This window comes from Ixodes scapularis, unplaced genomic scaffold (genome assembly GCF_016920785.2).
Source record: "Ixodes scapularis isolate PalLabHiFi unplaced genomic scaffold, ASM1692078v2 ptg000882l_1___fragment_2___debris__unscaffolded, whole genome shotgun sequence".
NCBI lineage: Eukaryota > Metazoa > Arthropoda > Arachnida > Ixodida > Ixodidae > Ixodes > Ixodes scapularis.
In genome coordinates, this window is record NW_024610060.1 from 37,596 (window position 1) to 46,615 (window position 9,020).

The window sequence follows — 9,020 nt, forward strand, 5'->3', positions numbered from 1 at the left end:
TTTACGGTTGATTCACCCGATTAAAAAGCGTTTGCACAGAAAAAAGAAAAAACACAGCAGAGGTAGTGCTTCAAGACACTAACTGCCGAATTCCAGAAACCTCACTCAAACTACACTGAAACTGAAGGGCCCCTCCACTTCCTCGAGGAAGGCGCGATGGCCGGCGCTGGCCAATCGCGAGGACGGATCCGCCGTCGCGATTGGCCACCGCCGGCCCTCGCGCCTTCTTCGAGGAAGTGGAGGGGCCCTTCAGTTTGAGTAGAGTTCGAGTGAGGTTTCTGAATACGGCGGTAAGATGGTAGTGTTTAGGCACGAAGTACAAGTGCGTGCGTAAAGATAACTAGATATTTTTTCATAAAATATACACGTGGCTATATTCGGTTCGTGACTCGCGAGAGAGAACGTATTCACAACTTTGTGCAAGGCCAACTTGACACTCGAAATTTCGGAATAGACGATTTGGAAAGTGCAAGGAATGGCTTAATTGCACCCTCGTTCAGTGATATATTATTCATAAAACACTGCAAAGTAACGACAAAAGTAACGTCGTTACTTTCATCGTTACTTCAGAAAAAAGTAATAGAACTACAGTTACAAGTTACATTTTTAAAAAGTAACTCGTTACAGTTACAAGTTACCAAAAAAGTAACGAAGTTACAGTAACGCGTTACTAGTAACACGTTACTACCCAAGACTGGTATTTAGGCACCGTAAATCGATATCAGTAATTCATTTTGGTTCGGCTTTTGACCGCGGAGTTACCCTTTAAGCTGAGACTGCAACCAATGCAACAGGACCGAGAGCAAGAGATCCCGACTTCAAAACGTTCTTCCGCAGAACGAGCGCTAGCGCTAAAAAAGGCTTGTCCCAAATCAAGGAGCGAGTGCTAGCTCACGCTTGTGGCCTTGGCCGCCGTCTCAACTAAAGGGTGAACAAAGAATAACAACAGCGAGCTTCCCAACTGATAGAGCACTCGGAAACCAACACAGACTATACGGTGAGAAAGTGGGGGAGAGGAGGAGACGAGAGCGCGCGGGTACGTCAGAACACCGAGCTCTGGTTGGAAGAATTAGTCGGTAGAAATAAAGCTAGCGGCCTGTGTCTCCACTGCACGCCCTTTTCGTACGCGTTTGAACGTGGAACGCCGGTGTCCTGTGTCCGGCTTTCGCGTACGAACACGTTTGAAGATTGAGTTCAGACAAAGGCAACTGGATTTCTGTCTATTCACTAATCATTCCAACCAGAGATCTCCTCCTTTCTCTCAGATTTCTTGCCGGCCCTGGAGAAAGATCAGCTTAGAACATATCTGCATGTTTCTCTCACCAAGGACTACCGAAATCTTAGTAATCGGCAACAAGACTTTGTTCCATAGCTGACACTTCGATTGGCATTTTAATCCGATCGAAAGCCCCGAAGTTGCGAGGCCGAATAAGACTGGTCATTCATCAAGTGGGTATGCTCGTAGTACAGTAGTCGTTTGGAGCAGAAATGCGCACAGTTGGGGTCGCGAGAGCCCCAGGGAGCCGAGTCCTTGTTAAGCACAGTCAGAGGAGGGGGCGAGGTTGCCGGATGGCGTTCGGGTATTTTACGGGTCGCGGGCCTAAAACGTTTTTGCACCTCTAGTATAGACCACGGTGGATAAGGAGTAAAGTGTCCGAACAAAGCCAGCCAAGGCCGAAAGAACTTCTCGGGCTTCGCGCATCTCCCACCAGGGACACAAAATCACTCGCGCCGCACGGCAGGTCTCATCGGCCTCCTGTGGCACCAGACATGCTGCGCCCGCTCGGGACCGCTTCCGACGAAAGACAAGACTGTCGACTGACGCCATCAATCGGGTAACCCTGGAACATTTCTTTTTTGGTGTATAACTGAACTCAAGGTTCTTAAGTATTTTCGAAATCAAATTTACGTACTATCAATAACCAATGGTCGCTGGTAACATTGTCCGGATTATTTCGAGCCCACGGTGCGAAAAAGGACGCGGATAAAAATATAAAATGTATATACGTAAATCGGAAGTGTGCCAGGGCTATACCTACATACGGCACCAGTGCGCCATTGTCTCGTCGTAAGTAGTCGTAAGCGGTTCAACGCACGGATGTGTAAACTTGTGCAGTTGACGCAGCTTCTACGACAAAGAGACCGTGCTTTTTAAGCTTGAGTAGTGTGGATGTTAGATTCCGCCTAGTGTGTGAGCGTGGGAAACTTGCCACACGGCTATCAAGCATTACTGATCATGTGCGCCAATACGTATCACATCATTAACACAAAGCCTTATCTCCAGCGGGTTAGATGTTCTATTTAAAAGAATGCTTCAGGCTTGTATTTGCGAACTGATTTAGCTGATGTACACGTACATTAAGAATTGATGGTTTTGATTTATTAGAAATAACCTCCGGTTGTTTAAATTTCTTTTCTAAGTCATTTGAAAACCAAACACAATAGAAGCATGGACTTCCGTAAATCAGAGGTCAAATAATTCTTTCAGCCCAACCTGGTACCCATGGCGTATCATACATATGACTCTGACGTTTGTATGCATAGGCATAGAAGCATGAATATCACTGTCGCTTGCCTGCGCCGATATTGTGCGCGCAAGGATCGACAACCGATGCAAGGCATCCTTGACCATCGTCTTGGGGGGGTTGAGGAGCAGGAATGTCGGTTCCTTCATGAAGATCAGCCCGAAGTAGCCAGACATCGGGATACAGCAGTTGGCGAACGCAACAATGTCTGAAATGGACATAATTCTAAGCGTCTTTATGCATGCTGATGAGTGGTATGACTTTATTGTGAAACATTTCAATTATGAGCGCTTTTTGGGCGGAAGTACATAGCGTTCATATATGGTTTGAAGCGAGTATTTACTTCGGCTGGCTATTTCAACTACTGTTCCCAATTAAAACAATCTCAAAATAAGTTAATGTTGCGCTGCCATATGACAAAGAAGCCTCGTTTTATCGTGGGTCCTAAAAATGAAGAGCGTGGAGTCACGATGCAGCAGGGAGTATGGCGGCGCATAGCGTTATTTCAACACTTTCTACGCTTATTCCACGTCGTCAGTCTCTTTTTTCCATGGATGCCATTTTATAGTTCTTAAAATCATCGAAACCTGCATGTGCACGTGGTATTGTTAATATATATATATATATATATATATATTAACAAATATAATTTTTTTTAACTGCTATAACTAACACAAGGAAGAGTGCACAAGACACTCGTATTTGTGTTGTCCCGTGTGCTGATTGCTTTTGTTTTAATTTCGATAAACATTCGCCATTATAAACTGAAGCATTCTATATGACTAGAATCGGCTATGCCGTATCATTTCGAACATTACACAGGAATCCGGGTTCTTTAATAACCATTTATTTAAAATATTGACGCTTGTATATGTTAGTCTACTGCGCAACTGCAAAAAAAAAAAAAAAAGTTAGCGACGCAGTGCTGCGATAATTGCTCACCCTAATTCATTGATCGCTTCCTCTCACCTTACCTAATTTAGGCATGGGATACTTGGTCTCGTAGTAGTCTTCGTAAAAGTCGATAAGTTTGGGCACAACGTCCATGGCCATTTTCTGTGCCAAGCTAGTCGCCGCTGCTCGTGTCCATACGCGCATCTAAAAACAGTTGCGATCACACATGAAGATATAAACTTCTATAATGCCTGAGTACACATTGAGCTGTAAGATCGGAAAATGAACTGAAAATATTGACCACATATTTTTCTAGGAGTGTGTTAGTCCGAAAATTTAAAAGAAAAAAAAAAAGACAGCAAGCTCGTCTTACAAAGCCCTCCACTCTTCATTTTAACGAGCGAATGATGGAGCGGAGGCAAGAAGGGACTCTCCTCCTCTCCAGCGTTCGCTCTGCTAAAGTGGAAAGAGTGTAAGACTCTGCGGAACGAGTTCGTCTTGCTTTTCTTAACCAGCAACAGGGTATAAAAAAAAGTGGGAGGATAGACAAGGAAGTAGGGAAGGAGATGGTAGTTTACAAAGGCTATGCCGGTGGGCAGTTGCCCCGCCCGGAGCACAGACGTGTGACCGCAGCTCAGTGACTGTTCAAACATGAGGTTTTAGAGTCCCTGTTTCCTGTCTACGAAGCTTTCACGAGCTTGTGCCTCCCTTTTTACCTGACTCGGCAGTGGTGGTGCGTTCCCCGTAAGGGCCTTCACCGTATTGACGACACGACAATCAGCTCGATCTGCCCAACCTGTGATGTTCCTCAGGGGACTTGAAACACCTCCTCTGCCCAACTCTAGAGGGCTAAAATAAATCCTTATTTGACGCACGAGTTACAACTCGTTGAGGTTAATTGCTCTACAGTTTTAGACATTATGTTTCTTCGACTCAGAAAGTAATACCCATACGCCGGAATCTTCGCGCCTTCAGAGGAGGCCCTACAGGACCATCATACCTGAATGCATATCTTGTCATCATTTGTTCACAACCAAAACACTCTTCAAAAAGGCACAGTTATTTGTGTTTCACGACGAAAGAACTTGTAATGTTAAAGGAACAAAAAAAAAAAAAAAAGACGACTGTGAGGGAGCGCGCAAAGAAGTGTATGAGGAGAAGGAGAGTTTGCGAGGAACAGCCAGCGGCTGACAGCCAGGCGGTCACCGTCTCTCGTCGCGCAGCTGGTCACACTGCGATTGCACGGTGCTTTTTGACAAGCGGTATTGTCGTCAAAAACAGTCGTCGTGCATTCCGAAGGCGACCAGGTGCTCGCGGAAAACCCGTCATTGTACGCGTTGGTCGGGCGATCGTTGCGCAACAAGCGTCGCCGCCATTTTCTACGCTCTAGAATCCTGCTCAAAGCTTGTCCCCTTTGTGCAATAGCACGGCCGGACTAGAAGCGAGCGCTCTCTTTCTCTTCTTACGGCCTTTGCAATTGGGGCAATCACCACCTCCCGCCGCAATTCGCGGGCGGCGCTGTCACCTTACCCCTGGGCTACCCTTTGCCGTTTGCAGAGAGCGCGTCTGACAGTGTATCTCAGCGCTGTCGCAACTTGCGGCCGAGATTTTTATAGCCTTTGACACCTGACCCTTACGTTTAGACCCTCAGTTACTATCTAATGCGCTTCTGATGAGCCCAAAACGGTGAATATTTGACGCACATCTCCGAGAGATTCGGGAGTAAAAAGTAGTAAGTACAGACAGCGAATGCGTGGAAAAACTAAACTCGTCTTTACCTCCAGGACTTTTGTTGCAACTCAAGAAGAGAAGCCGGACCCCTTCTATGTGGAGGAACTTTAAATGATAAATAATTCGTACACTCTCGCGAAACGTAAGCAGGCCTAATCTATCCATTGCCGTGGTCTGCACCATCGTTTCATAGGCCGCACATGAGTTCGGTCAGCTGCTCTAGACGAGGGTGCAGTAGTCTATACAATTTTCGCACGGTGCATATTACATCCTAAAGTTCTTCCTTGAGGGCTTGTGCACATATCCAGCTGAGTTTTCGTCACGGTGGAAAGCAGTTTGCTGACGACACTGCCTGTCGGTAGAGTGACTTAAATCGAAGCGAACTTCAATGAACCGTTGCCAAAACAACAACCTACGAAGCTCGAACACCAGCGCAAAGCAGCTCGAAGGGACTTTCCAAGTGGGGTGAAGTGGGGTGAGGTGGTTGCGCCCCTGGCGGCAAGTAAGTGAACTACATACGGAGAAAAAATGCTATTGACTCCCGGGCGATTGCAAAGGCCGTAAAGGGGTATTCTCACGCGCATCACGAGATAAAAAAGCAAGGCTTTTGCACATCGCAAAGCCCGACGTTTTCGTTGTGGTATGCGCGTGCCGGGGAGAAATCCCCGGGATTTCTCCCTCGTGTGAATACCCCTTAAGAAGAGAAAGAGAGAGCGCGCTTCCAGTCCGGCCGTGGCAATAGAAACAGAAGTTAAAAGCACGAGCACATCACCCCGAACGACGCTTGCACTCCTTGCACGAACGTTGGCTTGCACTGCACAAGCGCGCCTGCTCGACGAGAACGTTGAAAGCCCGGAGCACGTTCGTGGAGCTCCTACACTCGCACTAGCTCGCACTCATAGTGAAACAGAGAGTAGAGTGTGTCAAGCAATACTGCAGTTAAACCAGTTGCGCGACTTCCGCTATGTGCTACGTAGGTCATACGTGGTCATACGTCACTTTGTCGTCAGGGTCCGAACTCGAAGAGCGACAGTTACGGCAAACGGTAGCTTTCGTGTTTCGCGAACGCTCCCAAGGGAACCGCGTGGAATTACACGCGCGCTGTGGCCAATAGACCTTTCCAATGTTTACAAATCCACAGCTCAGCGTGCGATCTCCACAGCTCAGCACGCGCGTGTGCGTCGCTTCGGAAAGCGAGCAAATTACGCGCGATACGCACGAACATTGAAAATGAAACCGGCCAGCAGCCCTTTTCTGGAAAGGTCTATAGACAATTGCAAGCATGGCGCCACAAGTGGTGCCCCATGCGTGCAAGCGCGTGCAACGCGCGGGTGAACGTAGCTTTGGCAAGCTCGTAATCGCACGGGCGTGCCTGCTCGAGCAGAGACATGGCGGCGGCCAGTCGCCCAGCTTGCAATAGTCTATAGGAGCGCGCTGTTTGTAGGGGGGAGGAGGAGGAGGAGGACAAAACATATTTATTAATCGTTTTACGCTGTGGGGTGGATCCTCAATTCAGGTACCCATGTGCCGTCCTGGCTCGATCGGCCCTCTCCACCAGCAAGAGCTGATCTTGAGGGAGGGAGCTGGACAGCAGTGTCTCCCACTGCTCGGGGGTAGGGGAAGGAAAAGGGGGTGACATGTCTGGGTTGTTGTCGCACTCCCATATGATGTGTCTCAGGGTGCCGGGTTGGTTGCAGAATTGACATTGGGCATCGAATTGTGTGGGGAATAGCAGGTGCATCCTAATTGGATGGGGAAATGTGTTAGTCTGTAGTGATCTGAGTGTGGTTTCCTGACTTCTCGTGAGGGAAGGGTGTGGTGCGGGTAATGTTCTTCTGTTGAGCCTGTAATGTTGTGTAATTTCTTGATAGGTCGTGAGGGGTGTGGGTTCCATTGTCTCCTCCGTGGCCTGGCGGGCGAGGTCTCGGGCCGTGAGATGGGCGTGTTCGTTGCCTCTCATGGAGGAGTGGGCTGGGGTCCACACAATGTCGACCTGCCTGTCCGGTGCCTTGTTTTCTAGGATACGTAGCGTGACAGGTGCCACCCAGCCCAACTGGAAGCTACGGCATGCCTCTTGCGAATCCGTGATTATTGTGGAGGTTTTCGTTTGTGTGAGGGCGAGGGCGATAGCAAGCTCTTCTGTTTCTTTAGCCGTTCCCCGTGGGACGGAGGCACTGGTCAGGTACTTCTGCCCGTCTGTCACCACGGCCACCATGGCTCGTTTGCCGTTGTAGTTGGCTGCGTCGGTATACGTCGTCGTGGGTATTCTGGAGTATGTCTCATTTAGTGCTCTTGCTCTTGCTGCTCTGCGGCCCTGATGGTGGTTCGGGTGCATGTTTCGAGGGATTGGGTAAACAAAGATGTGTTGGCGCCACGATTCCGGGAGTGCCAGCGGCAGGGTCTGGTCCCGTGGAACCTGCTTGAGTTTAATCAGCAAGTTGCGGCCGGTTTGAGTGTGAGCGAGTCGTGTCCTTTGACTTGACAAGTGGCCCTCAATGAGTTCCCCCACGGTGTTATGTAGCCCCATACGAGGTAGCTTGTCCGTAGATGCGTTCACGGGTAATCCGATTGCCTGTTTCAGCGTCTTGCGTATGAGCACGTCGAGCTTGTCTTGTTCCGCTTTACTCAGGGTGACGTAGGGAGCAGCGTAAGTTATGCGCGAGAGGACGAAGGCTTGAACTAACCTGACCGTATCGCTCTCTCTCATGCCTCTGTGTCGGTTCGTGACTCTGCGTATCATATGCATGACTTGCTCAGAGGTTTTACTGAGCTGTTGTACCATTGCGTCGTTCTTGCCGTCCGCTTGAATTAGCAAGCCCAAGATCCTGAGGGACTTGCTTGTCTTGATGTCGTGCCCTTCGAGAGTGACGTGGATGTTGTCGTCGTCCTTCTTGGTTCGCCGTCTCCTCACCACGAGAAGCTCGGATTACTGTGGCGAGCAGGACAGTTCGCAGCTTTTTGCGTATTGATTCACCGTCTCGGCGGCGAGCTGGAGCGTGTCCTGCAAGCCTTCGAGGGAGTCGGTGCCCGTCCAAAGGGTGACATCGTCCGCGTAGAGGGCATGGCTTAAGTTCGGTATTCGTCCCAACTGCTCAGGGAGGCCCAGGAGCGCGATGTTGAATAACAGGGGGGAGAGGACCGAACCTTGGGGAGTCCCTTTGCATCCCAAGTTGATGGGTGCTTTGGAGGTGATGTCCCCGATCTTAAGTATGGCTGTGCGGTTAGAGAGAAAGTCACTTATGTAGTTATATGTCCTTTCCCCGCAGCCTGTCTTGACTAAGTTTCGGAGGATCGCCTCGTGTGCTACGTTGTCGAACGCTCCCTTCAGATCTAGAGCGAGGATGGCTCTCGGGGAGTTACGTGTGGCTGGGACAAGGATGTCCTCTTTGAGTTGAATAAGCACGTCCTGGGTACCGAGGTGTTTCCTGAATCCAAACATCGTGTCCGGCATTTGTTGCGTTGCATCGAGGTGGTTCTGAAGTCTCTTCAGTATGATTCCGCACGAACATTGAAAATGAAACCGGCGAGCAGCCCTTTTCTGGAAAGGTCTATAGACAATTGCAAGCATGGCGCCACAAGTGGTGCCCCATGCGTGCAAGCGCGTGCAACGCGCGGGTGAACGTAGCTTTGGCAAGCTCGTAATCGCACGGGCGTGCCTGCTCGAGCAGAGACATGGCGGCGGCCAGTCGCCCAGCTTGCAAAAGTCTATAGGAGCGCGCTGTTTGTAGGGGGGAGGGTTTTTTTAGAAACACGAACGTGACCGTTTGTGACCAGAATAGCACCACTGGGATGGTTTGCTGGTAAATGCGGAAGAGGGTTTCAAGGTCACGCGACATCCTCTGTGGGGAGAAAGCACCCAGCGTCCAGCCG